The 23,253-nt window shown below is 31.7% G+C and overlaps 1 protein-coding gene across 1 annotated transcript in view; it reads right to left on the bottom strand.

Annotated features, from left to right (window-relative positions):
* LOC143073185 (dopamine receptor 2-like) overlaps window positions 1–19,810 on the bottom strand; it is a 99,765-nt gene extending 79,955 nt beyond the window's left edge. Inside the window, exons 1-2 of the mRNA XM_076248540.1 lie at window positions 19,741–19,810; window positions 2,581–2,667 (exon numbers count right to left, since the gene is read on the bottom strand). The gene's annotated coding sequence lies outside the window, so the exon portion shown is untranslated. The remainder of the gene's footprint in view (window positions 1–2,580; window positions 2,668–19,740) is intronic.
* Between the last annotated feature and the right edge of the window lie 3,443 nt (window positions 19,811–23,253).

Genomic DNA, 23,253 nt, shown 5'->3' on the forward strand with positions numbered 1-23,253 from the left:
ATCAAAACCAAATACATGAATTTGGGATAGAAAAGTATCGTGACACGTCTTATAGTACACTCAAATATAGGAGAAAACAAACGACACAACGGAAACACAACGTAAAAATGTTACACACACAGAAACGAATTATGATATAACAATGGCCATTTTCCTGACTTGGTACAGGACATTTTTAAAGAAAAAAAATGGTGGGTTGAACCTGGTTTTGTGGCATGCCAAACCTCGCAATTTGATGGCATTGTTAAATATAACATCAAAATGACAACATAATAATACAGGACCACAATACAAACAAATAGGAGAACGTTTTTGAAACACACGAACAACAGATAACAAAAAGCATCAGGTTTAAAATTCATTACGTCAAAAACGTCATAAATGTTGATAACTACCACTCAAAAGAAGGAAATAGAGTGAACAAAATGCAAGACTATTTTATTACCAGTCCTTTATGTCACATGAATTCTTTCCAGGTATAATTATCTTGATAAACTAAGTTGAAATATTAAAATAAGTTCCAAAAACTTCATAGATGTGAAAAAATCATTTGTTCTCCATTTCAATTCTTTAAGTTTAAGTTTTGCATAACTGAAGTTTTAAATGTTGCGTACAGTATGTCACATCAGTGTTTTTTAACATTGTTATCTATACTATTAAACGAGAAGACCTCATTTTGTGTGTCGCTTCTCTTCCTTCCACAATGAATTAATCATCATGCCTCTGTGTTCTATAGGTAACATGCATAGTCGCATTTGTCATCCATTCTTATGATTATTCAGATTGAGTTATTTTGGGAGAAAAACGACAAAATAAGTGTCTGGATATTGTTTCCGTCACCAGACTGACTTTTAGCGATAGATAAGACTTCCGGTTTTAAACATGCACAACAACAACCAATCGTATGATAGATTACAAAAATGAAAATAAATAAGTCAATCAGAGTGTTCTCATGATCATGTTTTTAGGTCGCATGAACCGCAACTAAATATTTTTCGCGTTTATCGATTAGAATACTATAATATATAGAAACTTTCTGTTTTTTGTCTACTGTTTTCTTTGAAATATTTACTATTTAAGGGGTCATACCAGTTGCCTATATATTGAAATAAGAAAAAACATGTGGAAACAAAAATCTGTCCATAGTATGCGGATGCCACATCGGCACTATCATTTTCTATGTTCAGGGGACCCGTGAAATAGGTTAAAATCTTTAAAGATAAAGGGAACATATTTACTAAATTTCGAGTTGATTGGACTCCAACATGATTAAAAACGACCTAAAACTTTAACCTGAAGCGAGACAGACGGAAGGATGAACGAACGAACGGACTCACAGACTAGAAAACATAATGCCCATAAGTGGGGCATATAAATTTATTGTTGAAAGTGAAAGTAGTGATTTGGCCAAAATGAAAGAAGGGTATAGATAGAGGGAGGCACGGCTTTTTCGGGACGTCGGGATCGGTGTTTTTAAGCTCGGGATTTAGGGATTGATCCTTACGGGATCCGGGAATTTTTTTTCTTTCGAATTTCGAGATTTGAATTTCGTTAAATACGCACCTCGGGATTTCAGGAAATGCTACCATTGGCACGTAAATAGGGCTCTCAAAAGATAAAGCACTGATGGATTGTCCTAGAAACCTATTTTCATAGAATAGTAATGGTCTATAAGCAGTTTCATTTTTTAATTCAGTTTGACTTTTATCAAAAAATGCATTGTAGCAAAGGGGAAGAATAATTGTGGTATAGGGCCAGAAACACGAAAATAATTGAATTTAACAGAAAGGAAACAAATAATGGACTTTGGAAATAAGAGAGAGGACTTTTGATACCTTATATGAAATTCTCCAGATATAATATCTTTTACAAAAATTCATCCTACAACATCTTACAACTTGTATATGCCCGCGATTTCGCGTGTGTGTTCTAGTTTATAATTAATTAAAATAACTACTAGTCCCAAACTAAACAATACTAACAGAGGTTATGTTTCTTGTTGTTGCAAATATTTCCAGCAACCCCAAGTATTTCAACAAAGTTATATGCAAATTGTTTACAATTTTTCACGGACATCGGTTTCCTTGAACTGAATAAAACCAGTGACCATTCCAGCTCAAAATAAGAAGGCATAATGCCCTCTGCACTCTATGTGTTTTCTTGTGTCTTTTTGTGCAAGCCTGGTACCTAACAGTTTTAGCTGACTTATATAAATTGTTTTTCAACTACTTAAAAAAACTTATTCGCAATCCCAATTTAGAGTAAATCCAGCAAATACATGGATTATTTTAATTTTTCCTTTATTTAGTCTAAAAACACGAAAAAATTGTCCCTTTTCGAACAAAATCTTTATTTTAAAACTGTCCTTTTGACTTTTACTCTTAATTGATTACTGAAAGCATCCTGCTTAAGGTATAAAATAGTTACACTAAGCACTGTATACGAAGAGTATAAAAGTAAATTGCAAGGAATATTTGAACTTTTTGAGTAATTTTGATTGCTGCATATAAACTTGGCCCAATTAAAATAAACAGTGAGAAAACCTGTCGATACAATTAGATATGGGTCAGCGATACTTACAAGATTCTGTTCTTTAATTTGGAAAGATGTAATCCTTCATTATGTTTAGAATTAAACGCTGACCCTTCAAGCTCCTTTTGCACAACACTAAAATGATAAAGAAAACAACATTTACTTCCTTATGAGCGATCAAAAACGATTTTAATTCATCTGTTTCGAAATATAATTAAACCCATTTTAGGCTAAATATCACGGATGCATGCTAGTCACATCGAAGTCTTCAGCAAACACTAAATAATTAAATATACTCTATAGTACTCAATAAATTGCTATAATTCCCAGATTAGGTAAACAAATGTTTTTAACTTCATCCCTAAAAGCTCATACTTAATGAAATTTACAGAGTTTAATATTAGAAAAAGAAATCAAATAAATAACATTGCATTTGATTACAGCACCATAATGAGTTTGAAAAAGGACATAAATGTCAACAATCATATCTTGGAAGCATTAAAATATAGCGGATAATATTAACATCTTGTGTACCATTGCAGTTGTATTTACACAAGTTTCACCCAACAATTGACACGTCTTAAATATAGTACATATTTCAATATTGAGTTAAACTGATTGTGGTACTTGCAGTTAGTTACAACAATTCTAACATGCCGGAGATAGAACGGGAATTAGCGAATATCACGACACAGGCCATATGTAAATTTCCAACAAATCTTTGGCTCCCATGCATTTTTTTCTATTCAAATAGGAGAAAAACAGTTATTTTAAAATCTGAAGCAAAGATGAGTATACTGTTTGCGTGATTGTTCTATTTTACCGTTCAAATAAATATGTAGTTTACAAGGCGGACGGTTTTTTTTATCAATTTTTATAACAGCAAATTTGAATCAAACAAAGTCTTATTTGCAACGACGTACCATCCAAAACCTTATATCAATGTTGAATAGCTGATTAAATGATTAGAGGACATAACAAATACCTGACTGAGAAGGAATTGTTGCTTTGCATGTGGGAGATATGTACCTTCATTTAAATTATCTCAGAAATGAAAAATACCATAAAGATATTTGAATGCTAATACCTAAGTAGTGATAACTAGGTAAGTGATACTCCCCAGGAGCTGATATTCAACTAACCAGTGGTTGTAATAACATCGATGGTACCATTTTTTTCTGCACCGGACGCGTTTGGACTATCAATTATGCTCGTAAAAAATGGACGCCTAATATGACATGTACAGCAGATATAAGAAGACTTTTAAAAAAATAGTAAAGAGAATACAAAAAGAATGAGAAATCTGGAGATAACAGAGATACTAAGTCATAATAAGAAATGAATAGCAAAAGAAATATATACTTCGAATGCAGGCGCTGATGAAATGTTGTAACATAAAAAAAAAGTTCACAATTCGGCGGTTGGACCTATCAAACATAAACTGGTCAGATTTGAGAAATATACCACACTTATAAGAACAGCAGGATTACTACACAACGATTGACCAGACAAAACCATGTCATCCTGTATTTTGTATTATTTTGCCATACACAAAATCTTATCTTTCCGATTTGTATGATTTCCCTTTAAAAAACCTACTCTGAAGTACAGTTGCCGATATTCTTCTATAAGACAGCTTGATATCATATCAGCAATTAAGATCTTTGGACTTGCTTTCAATAACTACTGTATGCAAACAATTCGAAAGAATTTCATGCAGGGAGGTATAGCAATAGCGTTAAAATTACATAATTATTAGTGATGTTTTCAATACAGAAATAAAATGATGATAGCTAAGTAAATATAATCGTGCATATGCTGTATCTATAACGCATGTTCAATAAACAAACAATGATGACACTTATTATTTCCTGTACTTTATGTTGATTTATCTAAGCTAAAAGTAGATGTAAAATATAAACCCTATGCAAATATAATGATTCCCCGCTTCTCAGGCATCCGTCAATCCTTCAAATGATACTCTTGTATCTCATCAGGATCGTTCTTTGTTCAATCGAGTGGACACTTAATATAAATTCGTAAGGAATAACTGTCAAGAATGAATTTCAAGGATACTTTAAAGAAATCTAAAATATTGTAAACCAATCAACTGATAAGTATGTCAAAATAATTATCTGGTATATTTTTATTGTGACAAGAAAAGAAAACGAATAAATAGAATGTTCTTTAAGCTAATTAGCTTATGTTGTCATCATAAAAAATCATTGTGAAAAACGATATCATTTCTTTGGGTTTTTAATGACCTAAGTATACGAATACATCAGATCGAATAAGCTGGACAGCTAGCTAGATAAATGCGTTAGAAGATCTATAAAACAGAATTCGATTAATACGTTTGTTTCAATAACAAAAAGAATGGTTTTACATTTAACAAATTTAAAATTCTGTGAAAAAATCCAATTACAAATGTTTTGTGATCTAGTTAAGGAACGCCTGTTTCTTGTTTTAGGTCAAACAAAACTATTCAACAAGGCTGCGAGGAAGAACGAGGACGTACGTCACGTCAGAAGTCTAATATTTTCGTTTATAAAAAGTAAAATCACAAAAATACTGAACTCAGAGGAAAATCAATTCGGAAAGTCCATAATCACATGACAAAATCAAATAACAAAACGCATCAAAAACGAATGGACAAGAACTGTCATATTCCTGACTTGGTACAGGCATTTTCAAATGTAGAAAATGGTGGATTGAACCTGGTTTTATAGCTAGCTAAACCTCTCACTTGTATGACAGTCGTATCACATTCCATTATATTGTCACCGATGCGTGAACAAACAGACACTATAGTTAAAAATGTCAAAAATAGGGGTACAGCAGTCAACATTGTGTTATCATTTTAATCACTATAAAAACAACAAATGTAACGAAGAAGCACAAAAAGGCATACATCAAAATAAAATCCTCATTTTGATTATATTATACGAATTTATTTGTCTATGTAAAATGCACCCATCAAGGAAGGAGGGTTTTGAGTACTGGTGTAAAATTGCGCGTTTGAAATTCGCACAGGTAGACATGAAATAATTTTGTTGTTCAAAGTATGAAGGGATGCATAAATACAGTCACGCAAAATAGATATAACAAAAACTGACTAAACAGTATAACGTAATAATAAATAAAATAATAGTGTGGTTCAAAGTATGACGGGATACATAAGTACAGAGTCACGTCAAATGTATATCACAAAAAAGTGGGTTAACAGTAAAAGTACTATTAATAAATAAAATAATTTTGTCATTCAAAGTATGACAAGATACATAGGTACAGATTCACATCATAAAATAATTTTGTCGTTCAAAGTATGATGGGATACATAAGCACAGAGTTACGTCAAAAAGGATATCTCAAAAAAACAGACTTAACAGTAAAAGTAATATTAACAAAGACAAACAAAAGAATAATATAACACGTTATTAAGATGATAAACAACGTCAGTACGCAAAATCTATACTTCAAGACCATCGTGTATTATTTGTGAAGTTGATACGGAATATTTATCAACAAGATTCTGGGTACATTCAGATGAACTTTTTTAGAAAAAGGACGAGACGTTCTTTGACATACCCTTGGTTCATCAACTTTCTGCTCAGACATTGGTGACGTTTTACAAAGTTTGAGTAGGAGCTGCAAGCTCTTGAATACCGAATAAGTTGGGAAATGTATATTCCATATGCAGGTGAAGTTGGTATATTGCTACTAAGGTGGGGGAAATTGATAATTTTAAAATCAAAATCGTCTCGTTTGTCATAGATTCTGGTACTAAGATGACTGTGTATGTCAAATTCGAGGTATAAGTCTATAAATGAGGCGGAGGAAGCCATGTCTGTTGTCTCTTTAATTTCTAGTTCTGGTGGATATTTTAATGGGCCCAATCAGAAAAGTTCGGATTGTTAATGGAAAGAACATCATCAATATATCTGAAAGTGAAATTAAATAACCTGGCTTCTTTGATCTTCTTGTTTTTGACAAATGTCTGAAGGAACTCCGATTCATCTGAAAATAAGAAGAGGTCAGCAAAGAGAGGCGCGCAGTTCGTTCCCATAGGAATGCCGACAATTTGTTGAAAAAGTCTACCTCCAAACTCAACAAATATGTTGTCGATAAGAAACTCCAGCATACTGACCACTTGTTCTTTTGTGTAGCATGTTTTACCTTTTTGTTTGTCACTATTAACGAAATATGCCTCATGAAATCTCAAAGTAATAAATTTATAGCGTATGCTACCATTTTTATGTTGAAAGGCATTGTGGATTATTTCTTTTAGGCGATTTTTCAATTTCACATGGGGAATGGTGGTATACAGGGTTGAAAAATCAAAAGTTTTGATAGAACTAACTTCAGAAAAAGACCGAGATTTAAAATGGTCTAGAAGTTCTTAAGAATTTTTAAGAATCCACATATGGTTAATACCACTACGCGAGTAAACAGTTTCACAGTATTTCTGAAGACCCTCTTTCACAGAGGATAGGATTTTAGTCAATCTAATGGACAATTCTTTAGTGGAACATGAAGATGAGCCAGCAATATACCGTTGTTTGTACGGAATTTTATGAAGCTTTGGTATCCAATACAAACAAGGTAAGTCCTCCGATTTGGTGTTCAATGTAATGTTTATTGAAGCCATGAAGGACTTATGATTTGCTAAAGTCTCATCCTTGTCAAATGATATGTCTTTGTATGTGGGATTACCTGAGTGCTTCTTTATACCCAATTATTTTACAAGACATTCGTAGTAATAACAACATACTTATCATGAAGAGATGATAGACATTTCATGGCCTCTTTGTCTCTGAAAACGGACTTTGGTCGATCGTTCACACAGTTTCAACTTGTGAATGCGACGTTTTATCAGATACCTGATAGTTTTAACCCATTCTGACAAAGTGTCCAGTTCAACATCTTCTCGCTTAGCCCATGCTCTGGCGTAGTCCTCAATGGAATCAACATTCAACAAGGCTGCGAGGAAGAACGAGGACGTACGTCACGTCAGAAGTCTAATATTTTCGTTTATAAAAAGTAAAATCACAAAAATACTGAACTCAGAGGAAAATCAATTCGGAAAGTCCATAATCACATGGCAAAATCAAATAACAAAACGCATCAAAAACGAATGGACAAGAACTGTCATATTCCTGACTTGGTACAGGCATTTTCAAATGTAGAAAATGGTGGATTGAACCTGGTTTTGTAGCTAGCTAAACCTCTCACTAGTATGACAGTTGTATCACATTCCATTATATTGTCACCGATTCGTGAACAAACAGACACTTTAGTTAAAAATGTCAAAAATAGGGGTACAGCAGTCAACATTGTGTTATCATCTTAATCACTATAAAAACAACAAATGTAACGAAGAAGCACGAAAAGGTATACATCAAAATAAAATCCTCATTTTGATTATATTATTATACGAATTTATTTGTCTATGTAAAATGCACCCATCAAGGAAGGAGGGTTTTGAGTACTGGTGTAAAATTGCGCGTTTGAAATTTGCACAGGTAGACATGAAATAATGTTGTCGTTCAAAGTATGACGGGATGTATAAATACAGTCACGCTAAATAGATATAACAAAAACTGACTAAACAGTATAAAGTAATAAAAAAATAAAATTTAACAAACACATCTTTTTTCTTAATTCATTGTTTAATTGGTTTATGAATCGTATGGCTTAATAAATAATGTGAGTACTTTTGAACTAAGAATGTTCATGACACACTCTGTAGAGGCAGAAGGAGCGCCGATAGTAACGAATCCTGATCAAGTAGAGATGTCCGACCAATCCAACCTAAATTACAACTTTTTGCTGGTCCATCAAGCTCAAATGACGATATTTTAGTGAACGATAGCAGATGTGTCAATATATAGATATAGGAAGATGTGGTATGAGAGCCAATGAGACAACTCTCCATCCAAGTTACAATTTAAAAAAGTAAACCATTATAGGCCAAAGTACGGCCTTCAACACGGAGCCTTGGACACCGAAAAGCAAGCTATAATATAATTTTCGCTACGTTTGTTGTTGAATTTTCAAAACATACGGGACAGGTCCCGTTTTGAACAAGGGATACTACGTTTCAATACGCTTCTTCCCGTGTTTCTACGCTTTCAAAACGTACTAAAACGTACCTCTTGAAACGTGACAGTGTGACTGGGTATTTAGTGCGCTCTCACTACGCTTCTACTACGACCTGATTTCGCCACGACTGCACCACGATTGTTTTAAACATGCTCAAAATTGGCCACGCTTATCATGATCTTGAAGACCTCACCACGACCGTGATACGACCTTACTGCGATCTACACAATCGTACTTCAATCATCAAAATTTGCATTTTTTTCATACTGCGGTATAAGTCACAATTTGTAAAAATAAACTATAATATGACTAGCATTATAATAACGATTTAAAATTGCGTGGACAATACAGATACATGTATTTTTAGTGTATTATGCTTCATGAACGCTTCCTAATTGAAATACATTTGACAATGCTTATCAGGCGTTATTGTAGAAAACTCTCATAATTGTTCCTGTCAAAAATCAGTCACTACGGTTTTGATTCCCTAAAATATATGACGCCACCCATTCAAAATATCGTCGTTGCGAAAAAATTGCAGTATATATTTTTTTTACATGTTTTATATTTATGTATAATTGGATTATACATTCTCCGATATTGAACTCAGATACAATTTAAGATTGACAATGATTAACTTCAATGATGCAGTCGGTGTCATTTTATAATTCTCGATGATTTGAAGTCTTAGGTTTTCCCAGTACAGAATTGTATTATCATCTGTGATAAGTTCTTTTCATGATAAATTCAACTGAGAGTCAAAATAAATCACTTGTAATCAACAGAATCTGCACAAATTAACGTTAACCCAAGGAACGATGGATACATTTATCAAAAATAAAAAAAATACCTAGCTAGCTTTTTTTTTAAATTGAGCGACTTCCGCCTCCATAAAAAATAGAAATTTATTTGATCATACCAAAATATTCTGATTGTAGATTATTATCACTTATCTGATATTCAGAATATCGTATTTTTTTAAATTGTTTTTTTAACCTGAGACATTATTTAGACTTTGAGGTTGGTGATTACATTTTGATTATCATTTTCATTCATCGTTTTATTTTTCATACCATGACCTTGCTGACTTTTCATTCAATCAACCAAATGTACCAATACAAAATATTCTGAAGGTATTAAAGTTCGTGTTGATGAAGTTATAATGAAAACTTAACCGCTTAAGTAGAGATTGTTAAACTCTTTACCTACCTGTATATATATAAATCTTATTCCATTTGAAGTTCGTGATATGAGTATTTCCGTGTATATCTGATGTCAAATAGTTATCAAAAGTACCAGGATTATAATTTAGTACGCCAGACGCGCGTTTCGTCTACATAAGACTCTTCAGTGACGCTCATATCAAAATATTTAAAAAGCCAAATAATCACAAAGTTGAAGAGCATTGAGGATCGAAAATTCCAAAAAGTTATACCAAAAATGGGTGTTGGTGTTGTTTTTGGTGTTGTCCAATATTTTTTGTTATTCCTGTTATTCCTGTTATTCCTTGTTATTCCTGTTATTCCTGTTATTCCTGTTACATATATCCCTGTTATGTATTATACTTACTTAACATCGAAATACTTTGTTTGAAAATATATAAATATTTATTTTAAAATATGGTACTTTTATGTATGATGTTCATGTCAGTTCTTGTGAAAATTCAAATAGAGTGCATCTTGATATCTAAGTTTAAAAAAAAAGACTCGAATTGATTATTGACAAATGATAGACGTTCTGAATCAGACACTAAAACAAATTTTCCGCTTTTATAAAGTAAAATACTGTTTAAAACATGAACTAAGGTGAATTGATAGGGTCCCTCCTTGTTGGTGATTAATGATCTTTTAATGGAACTATACCAAATGATATATTCTTCCGACAAAAGGCTGAAAGAAAGGTCATATTAATCATATAAAATCGATTCCGAAATTACATCACAATTAATAAACGCTAAAAACAAAACAATCCTTGATTTTTTAATAAAAAAAGAACATTAAAAATTAGGAATGAAAAATAAATTGTTTAGCGACCTCTGATCCGACACTATATGCATCTTTCCGAGAAAATAGCGATGTCTTCAATGTTTTATTTTCATCAGTTTTAATCAGAAAGGGTCAATATTTACTGAATTTGTTTGAACCAGTGTTAGTTTTTACCTTCAATGTACGATGAAATTATCATTAATGATTTCTAACAGATACCAAACAACTGCAGGTTTTTTTTATGGATTTTTTTTTATTGAATACGATCATTCTTTTTCATTGTTTATTCATATTCAGCAGGTTTGATCATGTGATACTATGCCTTATTGTGAGCTCTAAAACATTACCAACATATCGTTAGGTAGATCTTGGTCATACTCCTTCTTTTAAGTTATAGTTATAAACATTGACATTTAAGTTAACATTTAAGATCAGTTACAGTTTCATTATACACGTCCCGCATATTCTTTCTTATTTAGAATCGTTTTTAATGTAACAATAGTTAAATCTTGTTTTATCTCTTTTAATTTTATGATTAATTGTATGTGGATGACACTACAACAAACAGCTGCATTTACCACACACAATTCAATAGTCACAGAATTCATTTAGTTAATTTTAAGTACGTCTCAGTTCCCATGACATTCTGCTTCTATACAAAACATAGACATTACAGTAGGTGTGATATTCATAAATGCAACCCCCTTTAGTACGATGATTTGATGCACGTAAAACAAGATCGATTTGATTATTAATAATAAAAAAAAACCGGCTTGTCATGCGCAATAGCACGTGTTTATGTGAGACCTGGAATATAAAATCATGCTCATTAGACATCAAGAAAACAAAATGTACATTGTGTACTAGAGTCAACAGAGAATGCAAATAGGTTGACCTTGTTACAAAATGATAACTTCTGTTTTCAAGTGTCACGAATACTAGAATCTTTCATTAATATCTAATATTATTGACTACACTTTTTTGATTGTAAAATATTTAGATTTTCATCAAGTTTTCAAAATTATAATTTTCAAGTTAAGGGTGAAATAGATGTGTGGAAATAAGCTCAGAGTGCTTATTGTTTAAAGACAAGTTACATTAAATTACTTTACAAATTATATAATCAGAATTTCAAGTACTTTCTTAAAGCGTTTTGTCATGCTGAACGTTCACATTGTACATTCAAGCTTGCTGTTAAGAAACTTGAAATTGAGAGAACAAACTTGCATTGCCTACAGATATTGAGACAGTCTTCTTTCTAATCGAAAAGAAAATCTGTGGGGAGATGGATTTGTGTCAGATGCATTAAAATGTTTAATATAGAATTCGATTTTCCATAAATACCATTACAGCCATACTAAGTAAACGAATCTGTATTTACAATTAAATTCAGTGGTTTGCAAATTGAATTGCCTGCTTTTTAAATGACATACTTGTTGAAGCAAAATATTTATTATTTCATACAACAACCAGGATGATGTAGATTTTAATCTAACTTCTTATTTTGTGTTGTTTTTGGCAGCAACAGTTGCATTACGCATCTACATGCTTAACTAATTTGGACGCCTATAACAAAATGAAACCACATAGAAAATGTATGATAATCACGATTATCGAATTTAAATTCCAATCAACACAATCCCTTTTCCTCTTCCTCAAGTATTACCTCACCTGACGCACGATTTTACCGTTTTGTAACTTGCAATGAGCAAAACAACGATATGAACCAACAGTGGAGCATGAAATGTTTACCATTACAGAATGCATTAGCAATCTGAAGATTATTATTTACTATTTCAATGCCATGGTGATGTCTGTCGTTCTTCGATAGTCGTCTCTTGCTGTCTTTTTTCATTTTTTCACAACAAAGAGTAATCAGTTTATCGATTTACTGTTAAAATTATTGGAAATTTTTCTTTTAATTGATACTTGTAAATCAACATGGCTATAAGTTTTTTCTATACAGAAAATGATTTTTTGTACAACTGAAAAAAGGGAACTTGATGAGATTGAAGAATTAAATATCAAAGACTTAAAGAGAAAATTAATGCAGCTACTTTGATTTTTAGATATTTTAGAGATTTTAATTAGGTTTCAAGTATAATGATACTTCTCTCATGATTAACGTTCAACTAATGTTTACAAATTGAACATTAACAGTTTCTTCATCAGGTCTATATACTTAACGAATTGTATGAAATATTCAAATAATCATTTAAATCAAATACTAGATAGTTTCTGTCCTCCATTTCTAGGATATGGTATAATGATTCACTGTAACGGTACGAAATGCAATATAGAAAACAAATATACATATTCCATAGTCACAACGTATAACTTGAAAACAAGTTTCTGGTATCTATGATTAGTTTATTTACAACCACTGGGTCGATGCCTTTGCTGGCGGAGTTTCAATTCCCCGAGGTTATCACCAGCCCAGTAGTCAGCACTTTTGTTCTGACTTGAATTATCATTATATATTTATAAATGATATGTTTACAATACTTTAGAATTTCTAAACTACTAAGGCTTTTCTACCTCAGGAATAGACTACTTTAGCTGTATTTGGCAAAACTTTTAGGCATTTTGGTACTCAATGATCTTCAACTTCGTACTTTATTTTGCCTTTTGATTATTTTGGATGCGAGCGTCACTGGTGAGTCTTTTGTAGACGAAACGTGCGTCTGGCGTAAATAAAAATTTATTCCTGGTATATATGATGAGTTAATTTACCACCTCGGCTTCTGGCATCTGGAGGACTTACAAATAAATATAGGCAACAGTTGTCAACCGCTGTTCGAAACTCAAACGGAATTAAGATCATCCCTCACTGTTATGCTATTAAAATACACCAAATATGTTCCATATACATATGAAATACAATAGATATATGTGGTTACGGAATTTTGAAATATTCTCGCAACATTATTATACATGTCATTTCTATTTTTGCTTTTGCATTAACATAATCCTTTCTTGGTCTTGTAATTAGTGATATAAGCTAGTTTATCATGCTGAATGCGAGGAATATCAAGTAGACCACAAAACAATGACAAACATAACCAAATGATATTACTAGTTTGATATTTATAAATTTACAAATTTTTGAATTTTTTGAAATACTAAAGCTTTTCTACCTCAGGCATAGATTACCTGAGCTGTATTTGGCAAAATTTTAGGAATTTTGGTTCTCAATGCTCTTCAACTTCGTACTTTATTTGGCCTTTTTAACTTTTTTGGATTTGAGCGTCACTGATGAGTCTTTTGTAGACGAAACGCGCGTCTGGCGTATATACTAAATTTAGTCCTGGTATCTATGATATGTTTATTTCCATATATAAAGTGAAAATATGGTCTTGCGGTCTAGATGATTGAAGAAATAAGGATAGCTCTCCTAATGCATTTTATATAAATGACTACCTTACGGAAGCAATCAGACTCTCATCAGTGTCAAGTGGTCAAGATCTCTTACAATCCTGATAAACTGTGCTATTGAAATCCAGAACACGAAAGAATCATTATAGACTCCATATAAATAATTACTGCAAAGATAAGTTCTTATTTTGTTTCAATCGATCGTATACAATGCTCATTACCGTCTCATGGTATTGACCTATATTTCATGTTTAATTAGTAAAAGGTGATAAAGTACATTTACCACGATTGGTGAAGAATTACTATTACAGGTAATATTTTGTACATTGTAACCTTACAATAGGTTATTCAACTGAATATCATAGATTATTAGATACATAAACTTGAAGGGTGAACCACTTTTATTAAATTTAATGAAGCGTGAATTGCATGTTATTGATGTCTGTGACGATTTAAAGGCGACTATAAATATAACAGCTAAAGAAGCCTTATAATTTGATTGTTGTTCCGATCTAGTATTTCTATAACTGAATACAAACGCAGTATAAGCTAAATATATAAAGTTCAGAAACAAATGTATAGCCTAGGCTTCTGGTTTGTGAACTTCACCTTGTGGTGCGTAGTCTGTCTTTGTTAAGATATATCTACACACCAGATCATACCATATGGTGTTTTGTTAATTACATTCTGAGATAAGACTCTGGCTGCAATAGCCGCATGCACATTGACACTGAGGATTCACAAACCAAAATGTTAACACGAACCGAAAACTCTGATACAAAAACATACTAATAGATTACAAAGCAGACATGATACATCAGTTAATCTTTGATATATAATATGATCAATGAACTCCTCTGAAATCGATGATACGGCTTGCAGTAAGGTGTAATTATTCCTTATGCTACGCATTGAAAAATCTTAAACGGCTAACTGTGACTGAGAAGTAATAGTTTACATATACGGAACTTCCCCTGTTTAGGATTTGAAATGCCTTAGGATTTGAGTTTAATATTTTAACAGTAAATCCTTTTGATTTTGGGTAAAGAAAAAAAACTCAGTAACTGTTAAAGAGAAAATCTGCATTAGCATATGTCGAAAGTATATTCTAGTGTTAATAAAACTCACAGAATAAAAACATTTGAATAATTAGTCATGCATAAAACGAATTTCGAAAGACAATATACTGTAGGAATTACATGCAAACAGTATAGACCTTATAATTATATCCTGTAGGGGTTATACATGTAACTATATTTTAGATATTAAAATTCACTCCAAGAAAATGTTGCATTATTAGATTGATGATTGCGCGGTTTGATACTTCATAGCAGGAGAGTCTACACAGGTTGGTCTATACTTACTTTTATTTTAAATACTATCACATAATAGATTTTCTATGATCTTTATCAATTTTTAAAATGGTTTCTGTCTTGGAGTCTTGAAGTTGAAGATTTTAAAATATGTCACATCAGATTTAATCATTGTTTGCTGGTTAATCTTTCTTTTTATTACGTCTTTTAAGTACAAAGAAAATTACATACGCAACATCTCTAAAAGTAATCACAGAATGATTCTATTTTCAATGTCAATTTCACTTCTTGTTACATTTCTTTAATAATGTCGAACCTGCTGTTAGAAAGCTCATTTGTGTAGATTCTTAAATTGCGTTCCAGGAAATTAAATTTGTTCCGAATCGCGGTTAACTTATTGAATTAATCCAATTCTTTCAAAAATGCTTTTAATACATAACAGCGTGACCTAATCGAATCCTTTGACAAAATGGTTCCTAGAACTGATTCTGTCAAAGTAGTTTGTATGTTGTTTATGTTCCGTCAGTTGTTAATTTATATAATTGTACCATCTAGTTTTTAGGACTCTAGCTTTCGTCAGCAGAATATAACCAACGTCTCAAGAGGATGGTGCCAATACAGTCTTTACAAGAAATTACTATAAAACGAATTCATTTGAGTGACAATCCTCGTCATATCATTAGACGTATTGTTGTATTAAGTCTTGAGAGCGTTCACCACATCTTTCATAAAGCCACGATAAAACACAAATGGAAACTGTTGCAGTCATTAAAAGAAATAGAAACGAAAACAAAAAAAGAGAATACAGTAGAAAAATAGAGTTTCAAAATGTGTGGCGAAAAGCTTAGAATCATGGAAGATACCAAAAAGGGAGAATAAAAACTCATAAGTTAAACTAAAATAAACTGAACAACACAAATCCCATCAATCCCATGGAATGTTGGTATATTTTCAGTTGGGAGGACGTATCTCCATCTGTCAAATAAAAAGAAGACGTTTTTGGCATTTCTGTTCAGGTCTTGTTTGATTTTGCAGGAAAAACTTGGGTTTTTTACTTGGCTTTCAAACGTTTTGATAAAAGGTTCGTCGAAAGACATCTTTTGTTTGAACTGAAACCGGTAGCGTGCATGTTCAAGTATTTGAATAACCTAACCATAATTAAATTAATGACATAGGTGACCTAGGTTATATTTTTAACACCAATGGATTTGCAAGAAAAGAGTTTGAAGTTTATTTGTTTGTATCTCCTGTTAGGAAGTCTAGCTTTTGATCATCACATTAAATCTATAGGTTACCTGCATCAATTCTAAGATTTAACAAGGCTGTTTGACAAATACAACAAAACGTTATCAGCATGATATCTCATTAAAGTAATTTGTTATCTGCTGAAAAGTTCGCCAGATAATGATTATGCCATTAGCTTTAACTTTATTAAAAGTCAGAATAATTTAAATCTATTTAAAGCTTGCTAATTCTTCGGCTTACTTTATTGATATTCTCAAGCTTGTGTTTCCTATCCGGATTTCCTTGATACCGAACTACGGGATTTAATGGTTGATATGTAACACTTGTCGTAATCATAATCTCGCCCAATTTGCTTTATTATGACTATAACCGAATTCCACGCTTTTATTAACTGGTCACAGAAAACACTGTCATGGGAAAGAACATAAAAATAATAAGATGTTGAATGACTGCCAATAAGGCAACTTTCAACCAGAGACAAAATGACGTAGAAGTTAACAACTGTAGGAAATAAAAGGCCGTCAACATTGAGCAATACCAGTACCGCATAGAAATCTATAACAGACCCTGCTATTACAAAATGTGAAACAATGTAAACGAGAAAACCAACGGCCTGATGTATGCTAAAAGCAATAAACGAAAAACAAATATTACAAACAGAAACAAGGACAACTACTGAATTACAAGCATCTGACTTGGGACAGACACATCCAGAATTAGGTGAGTTTTAAGATACTTGTGGGGACCTAGCCCCCTTCTAACCCGAGGCTCCTATATATAAATTGTGATCACAGTACTTTTTTCGTCCTGTGATTATGATTGCTGTCGTTGTATCTTCATATTTTTTTGTATATTTAAAAAATATTAAAAAACGCACATAAACGCCATAAGGTGATTTACTGTTAAACTTTGTAGTACCAGTTACATTTTAAATACTGAAACAAACAAATAATCAAAAAACAATTGAAAATAATAGTTGAAGAATGACAGGCCATAGTCACCATGGTCAAAAGAGAAAAAAGTCGCAGAGATAGACAGCCGTCAACAAACACTACACAAAAAAACTAACCACCAGAAACCCTACTAAAAATCGGGGATGAACTCGGTGATCTGGGAGGGTCAGCTGTATATCCTTCTATTGACACCCACCGTGTTACTTATGGAAGTTCATTAATACGTAATATTAGGTGATAAGGTAATATGTAAGTAAGGATTGTTAAATGTATATTGAAAAGAATTGTCAGACTGTTGCAATTATTAGTCTGCAAGATAATTGGATTTGCCAATTGAATAAAAATAATATATGTGCACTAAATATTCTGACGGCTATCAGAGACTGCTATTATAATACGAATTATTAGTGTCATGCATGATGATAGTTTTATTGAAAGGAACGATCATATAGCTGTTTTAATTAATCTATATTATACGAATGTCGTTACGAACTAAAGAGAAAACGGACCAGTAGATTGTAGAGAAGCTTAATGTTTCAAGCTACAGTTAGAACTATAAACATTGTATTATATTACTGAATAAATGATGATCATTATATAGAAAAGATAAAAAAATTAAAAAAGCTAAATTGTAGTTGTGGTATAAAAATGAAATTCATAATATGTGTTTCTTTCTTCAAAATCTAGAATCGTATATATGTAACAGATATTACAATATAGATAAGAATACTCTTTTGCATCACAATAAAATAGTCTGCCTTTTTTTGTTCTATTAGTTATTTTTCTTGGATTTTTTTCATTCCGTAATGGCGCAATCGGGGAAAAGATAATGCGCTTGTGTCATATGACATGGAAAATTTTGACACAAACGGGACAAGTATAGAACAGTTAACCATGCATACAATTCAATTTCAAAATATATTCACCATTCCGAGGTCAAATGGTATATTGGAGTTAATGCTGGGAGGTGCTCAAAAGAGGAAGAAGATACTAAGAAGTCATTTAAAAAAAAGAGTCTTAAAAAAATAAAAAAAAAGGATAACGTCATGATTACAAAAAAGGAGAAAAAAAACCAAACAAATCTATAAAACAGTACATAGAATACTAAAGAAATTTTCCACACGATCCCCACAAGTAATTTAGGGTGTTACCAAGAGCACCAGAAGGATAAAAAGTTCCTGTTACACACGATGCATCCGTCGTATTGCTCATGAAAGTAGGCATCCGGTGATAATTATCATTCCGTAATAGCACAATCGGGGAAAAGATAATGCGATTGTGTTTACGACAATTGGAACATAGCAGTGATCATCAGCGACGCAACAACAACGCAATTTCAAATGAAGTAAAATTTAAACCTATCATATACCAAAATCTATCTACAATAGAATCAACTACTAAGATCTCATAGTTTAACCAAAATCTAATTTCACAATTTCATAAAAAAACAACTCACATTATCAATGTTGATATGAATTCTAAAGGTTTAACACAAAATGGGACTAAACGACAAGTCAATTGAAACATTGAAGAATATATAAAGAGACAACCTGTCAAGATTTATGTTTTCTGAGTAAATACTAATGTATCTAAAATGTTTAATGATAAAAAGCCGAGCCAAATGAATACCAAACAAACAATATTCTAATGTTTTAAGTCCCGAAAAGTAAAATGTAATAAAAACATGTCGAAATAAATCAAAACACATATACATACATGTCGAAATTGACTAAATACAGATATATGTAGAAATTTACTACCAAGTTTTATCAAGGTTATTCAACACATAACCCAAGAAAAAAAATACTGAATGCAAAATTCTATACAAACTTGATTCCTCAAGAAACCAGATCTACCAATGAATACAAACACAAACGGTCAAACGGAACATTTGTCATATGGAACGAGATGCGTCAGAAAAAAAGACCTGATGCAAGTTCACGTATACATTTACATATATAGGGCTAAGACTGATTTTGGAAGATTCAAATACGAAAGAAATGAGTTTCAGTCTTTTTTTTCAACCCGTTATAGATCATCAGATTTGTTGGCATTCGTTTGTATAAGGTCGATTTCTATCCGACACAGCTGAAGTGTAGACCACCGGTACAAATGTTTAATATGATTCCATTATTTTCTAACTTGTTTTATAAGCATTATTTAAGAACTGATTAAAATCCGGTCGAACTTTCAAAGTTGAAAATATTTTATCTATTATGAAAAAAACAATCTTACCTTAAAGTTATTTTTTTCTTGCTGCGACACTCCTAAGTTTTCCTTTCACAAGATTTTGATATACTGTATTGATCTGATCATCACGAAGTGTTCTCAGTATTTGATTCAGGAATTCTTTGTGTACAAAACCCCTTAATTAAACTCTTCAGATGTACTGATAATACAAACATAACTAGTATTGTGTTTTCCTTTCGTTGGGTCAAAGTATTTTCGCATCTGTTCAATCAATTGGAATAGTTTTATCAGTACATCAGGCATTTTGCTAATTAGACTTTCATATTAATAAAGTTGGAATCAACTTTAAGAATTGATAATACTTCTGGTACAAATTGTTTTCTGTATGATGCTTTTAAACTAATATTCTAAAATTAAATAATTTGATTGATAACTACGTGAAAACAATCCAGCTATTTTTTGCAATCTTTAATTGGTCATATATTCATTACGAAAGTACAGTTTTTGTATTCTCTTTAAAGGTATTTTTTTCTAAGAATAATTTGTTATACGTCTTAAAACAAACAGGTGCTTACAATTGTTCTGCAAGTCGTAAATATGCACCCTTTTTGTTGCAATTATGTTCCACGTTTTTCAATTTAATTTTTTCATTGTTGTCAGAATCAGATAACGTAATGATGGTTTACTTTTAGTAATGACATCACTCAGTGAGAGACGTGATTTTTTTGCATCAAGAGTTCTACGATTTATGTATATTTTAAAGTTTAAGCAGTATTAAATTTGAAGTAGGATGCGCAAAAACGATAGTATCAGCATCAAACTTGTATATATTATGAAGGTGCAACAATTAACAAACAAATTTATTTGCGTTTATTCTGCCTTTTCCCACCGAAAACGTCGGAAATGTTATATCATACATAATTGATTTCATACATGCAATATAAATTAAATGAGGGTGGGCTATACATGCACGCCAAGGAGATAGCTACTAAACATTAAAAATAATCGGTCTGCAATCAGTGATATATGAAGTCCATTACTTGTACTAATAATGATGAACTTCTGGTACATGTAATATACTTATTATAGTTTAATATTTTCTAAATATACTACTTTTTAAAATTCAACTCGAAAAAATATGCATTTTACATTATTTATATTAAAAATATACACAACGTACTTTGACCTATAATGATTAACTTTTACAAGTTGTGACTTGGATGGAGAGTTGTCTTATTGACAGTCATACCACATCTTATATTCACATCACAGTAAAATGTCATTTAAATACATATTTATATTTACATGTGCAAATGTACATGTGACTTTGAAAGGAAGAACAGCAATAAAAGAACTGTTCCTTTGCTCTGTGTCTTTTGCTTTGCACATACTATTTATTTTTGCAATGTATGTATACCCCTATATCTCTGTGTATATGAGTCGAAAATAAAATTAATGATAAAAATGTTACAGTATCAAATAGTTGTAGGTATCATTATGTAATAACAGTGCCAATGAGATAACAAAGTCAAATATTTCTAAGATAAAATCCAGAAGCTCCTACAAAAGAATCCCAGGAAATAGTACAATAAAGATTCATTTACATATCACAATGCAAAATCTTCCCACATACAATCAAACGTAATGTCATATGGCTAGACTGCAATGCAGTTCTTCGATTATAACTCCTAACGGTGTAACATATGCATGGTCAATGTATCTGCAATTTAACAAATATAAAAAGACTACCCACAACCGATTGAAAACAGCATTATGAACTAGCTGTTTTCTCTAAAATGAATATATTACTAGTGGAACATTAGCTATGGAACATAAATAGAAATGTGTTTTGCCATCCTTTCTTTTTGTTACTTTTTGCTCAGAATTGTTTTTCTGGTTTGAACAATCTACTTTATTTCGTATGGTTTTGTGTTTGCTGTCCCAATATATAGTCGGTGTGCCAGTGGATATACTTCTGATACTCACTTGGAAGCCGACCTCATGTAAGGCGAGTGTCACTCTCACTCTGTAAAACGTAACTTTTGTATTTATCACTATATTTGTTTTCGACATGAATTTCGAATGAGACATTTGCTACATTTGTACTAAACGATAAACAAATAAAGTCATTCAAGAACGTATAAAAGGAGCATTAGCTACGGGATATGAAAGAATTAGAATTGGATTTGTTTTTGTTCAATCATTAATAAAAGTGTAATAATGAAATAATAATTCGCTTTTAGTAGCCAGTTTGGTTCAATTTTGTCAAAAGCAGCAAAGAAACATTGCGGATTAATTAATAATTGAATTGAAACTGAATGCATGTGACCATCAATTTAACCAAAATATATTACCTTTACCTACACTCTCAATGCAATATTGGCTGTAAAAGGAAAAGAATGTTCACATTTTAAATCTTTAACTTGAAATCAAACAAAGATAAAAAAGAGTCCAATTGTGCATGATGTCTCTATTTATTGATATTTATGCTTATGTTTATGTTGGGTTGTCTGACCGTCGGCAGTCTTCGGATGTCATTCCAATAGTCAATAAGATAGCGTCAAGACTAAATTAATCACGAAATGCTGATATATATCATCGAGTATATACATTGTAAACTGTTTATTTCAGACTTATTGTATTTTGGATATACGTTTTAGTGTGCTATAAATCAAATATTAGAATTAATGCCCCTTGATAGAACAACTCAAATTATCAATGGCCAAGATGTTTGGTTGTCATTATGAACTAATCCTTGTTACTCTTTTTTTAACCTGTCACATCTTAACTCTTGTATTGGCCCACGTATTTGTACAAAAATGTAGGAATATCGTTTCAATTAACATACCGTATTCGTCACATTGACAGAGTTGTCACTCGTACTAGAGAAGTTTCCCTGTCTTTACGAGGAGTGTGATCTCATATTTAGTATGTTTATTCTTTTGATAACTTTTCTTGTGCGTGCTGGTTTATTATATTCTTTTAGTTTGTATTTGTATGTCTGTATGCAGTTAACCTGGTTATTAGCCCTATTTCATGAGACACATCTAGCCATGATGATACGCAGTTTTAAACAAATGCCTATTATGATTTGACGATTCAAATGGTAAAAAATGTGCCAGGAAAAAGAATGTTTATTAAAGACTTCGACTTGGGAACATATTTCAATTTATTTCATTAACAATTCGTTTATGTTTTTATTAGCAAGAAACTAACATAAACACCTTTCGTAAAAAGTTTAGCTTAAATACATTTTTTTTTCAGTTTGTATGTCGGTTTCTTAATTTAAATATCAATTAAAATACATAATATGCTTTCAGAAGTTTGGTTTACACATCTTTACACATCCGAATTTTTTGCTGTTAAAACTGTTATTGCAAACAGTCTGTAACATCAAAGGAAAACATTTACACTTTAAGCTGTTTAGACCTAAACCCAATTTATAATAATGTTTCATATCATAAGATAGTGCAAATTTTCCTGCTTTGTTTTTTAACAATGCTGCTGATAAATGCAAGTGTCAGTAATAAAGAAACAAAACCTTGCAAAATAAAGGTA

The sequence above is a fragment of the Mytilus galloprovincialis genome, chromosome 4, assembly GCF_965363235.1.
Source record: "Mytilus galloprovincialis chromosome 4, xbMytGall1.hap1.1, whole genome shotgun sequence".
Lineage (NCBI taxonomy): Eukaryota > Metazoa > Mollusca > Bivalvia > Mytilida > Mytilidae > Mytilus > Mytilus galloprovincialis.